The sequence below is a fragment of the Penaeus monodon genome, chromosome 6, assembly GCF_015228065.2.
Source record: "Penaeus monodon isolate SGIC_2016 chromosome 6, NSTDA_Pmon_1, whole genome shotgun sequence".
NCBI classification, from domain to species: domain Eukaryota; kingdom Metazoa; phylum Arthropoda; class Malacostraca; order Decapoda; family Penaeidae; genus Penaeus; species Penaeus monodon.
Genome location: NC_051391.1, coordinates 38,085,291 through 38,087,790, shown reverse-complemented (window position 1 = coordinate 38,087,790; position 2,500 = coordinate 38,085,291). Strand labels below are relative to the sequence as shown.

The 2,500-nt window shown below is 32.9% G+C and overlaps 1 protein-coding gene across 1 annotated transcript in view; it reads left to right on the top strand.

Moving 5' to 3' along the window:
* Positions 1 to 2,353: 2,353 nt before the first annotated feature.
* The window catches only part of LOC119574437 (multiple inositol polyphosphate phosphatase 1-like), a 12,197-nt gene continuing 12,050 nt past the window's right edge, over positions 2,354 to 2,500 (top strand). Inside the window, exon 1 of the mRNA XM_037921656.1 lies at positions 2,354 to 2,500. This exon is cut by the window's right edge and continues 143 nt beyond it. The gene's annotated coding sequence lies outside the window, so the exon portion shown is untranslated.

Below are 2,500 nucleotides of genomic sequence, written 5' to 3'. Positions count from 1 at the left end.
GTATTTTTAAGGAAAATTGAAATAAAAAGCACATTAACGAAATATCAAAACCCAAGCGCAAAAATCCGACAGGTCAAAACAGTACATTTACTTTACATAACATGGTACTTTGCAAGTTAAAATATATGTTGAGAATTTATAGATGCTAATGAATGAGTTGTAATGTGAGAGCATAATATACTAACCATAAAAAACAAAACAAAAAAAAACTCTTGGAGGAAACAGAGCGTCTGGATGAAAAAAAAAAAAAAAACATTATGGGGAAACTATCTTCAGATTTCACTGTCAATGGAAGAAAGGTATTCAATTTCCAGATCCGTAGACTTTCTAGAATGTTAAAATCTAAATCTGATTTGGACGAGTCAAGAATTGCATAATTATCATAGCAAAAAGGACGGTTTTCTTTCAGGGAATGGAATCTAATTGAGGATTTTGTTGGGTTTGAAAGTTTGGATCCCTTATTTATATAAGAGAAACCTTTGTGTTCTTCCTTACACATGAACAAATTACGGGACATTTTGCCTACATAGATAGCTGTCACACGAGAACTTATATAGAAGAGCATAGAGGTTTAGGGATTTTATCTTTAGATCTTATCTTATATATCTTATATATATATATATATATATATATATATATATATATATATATATATATATATATATATATATATATATTTGTATGGCCGGCAATGGGACACCGTCTCTCAAGCTCTGTAGATATTCCATACGCCTTGCATATTTAGGTATCGTTATATTTAACGCAATGGTGTATATTCTAAAATAAAATAAATAAAACTATGCCGCATTTCTTTTGTAAAGCTGATCAAATCGTATTTCAGGAGGTTAACTTCATACTTTGGGGAAAAAAAATTGGCGTTTTCAGGTAATTTTTGGAACGTCATAAGTAAAAAGATGATGATGAAGATAATAAAAGCGCGCGCGCACACACACACACACACACACACACACACACACACACACACACACACACACACACACACACACACACACACACACACACACACACACACACTGTAGCCTTTCAATTTAATTACTTTACTCTTGTGCTCAGGGTAAGGATTGCCTTTCAGAAACCTAATTTGTCGGAAAAATGGCAGAAAACAGGTACCAGGTCTCGTTCCCGTACGTGTTCGCTCATCAAAGAAGAAGAAGAAGAAGAAGAAGAAGAAGAAGAAGAAGAAGAAGAAGAAGAAGAAGAAGAAGAAGAAGAAGAAGAAGAAGACAAAAAAATAGTCTAAAATTGAAGTCACGCCTGTACGCTTGTGACATCGGTAATTCAACTACTGCAAGAATTTTTGTTCATGAAACTGAGGCAAGTTTATGGGACCAGTTAAAAAGAGCTTTTCAAAATTACTCCGTGTTGCCATTAGGTTAAGTATAGCATCTGTGTTAATGTGTTTTCGACAATGGAAAAAATCATCACAAATATATACATTTTTTTTCTCAACAGCATAATGATGATGATGATGATGATGATGGCGATGATGATGATGATGATGATGATGATGATGATGATGATGATGATGAGATGATGATGATGATGATGATGATGATGATGAGATGAGATGATGATGATGACGATGGATGATAATGATGATGATGATGACGATGAGTGTGATGATGATGAAGACGATGATGATGATGACGATGAGATGACGATGATGATGATGATGATGATGATGATGACGATGATGATGATGATGATGATGATGATATGATGATATGATAATGATAATGATGATATGATAATGATAATGATGATGATGATGATAATGATAATGATAATGATAATGATGATTTATGTCTTTCATTGTGTTCCTGGTTTGCTTGGAAATTTTTATGGTTTTCATTAAGGCCAGAAAGAGAAAACGATTCACAAAAGGAAGGTATTTTCACCGTGTAATGAAATAACTCATTTATTTATCTTTCCTTCTCTTTGTTTCTCTGCCTTCGTCCTCATTTATTGCTCTCTTTCTCTCTTTCTAAATCGACAAATAAATGAAAGTGAAACAAAATTATGAAAATAGAGATTAATACAAAAACGAATAAATAAAAAAATATTTTCAAAAATCGAGGTAACGGTCACGTGACGCCATTACCGGTAAATGAATAAAAATGAAAGTTAAACCAAAGGAAAATAAACAAATAAATTAATTTAAAAAAATAGAATAAAGCTATTACCGTCAAACAACAACAACAACAAAAAAAGAAAAACAAAATTTAAAATTAACGAACAAGCAAACAAAAAATAACGAAAAACCAAATAGACAAAAAAAAAACGGACCATAGACCAAAAAAAAAAAAAAAAAGGACCAAACAAAATAAAACCAAACAGAAAATAATAATAATAAAAGAAAATGAAATAAAAAATTCAAAATGCGGAACCGGTCTCCTCCGCCGCCACCTTTTTTGGCGCCAAAGTCAGTCTCGTCCCGCCAGGCGCCGAGGGAGGACGGACGCTGCGACGCTCGCGGCTC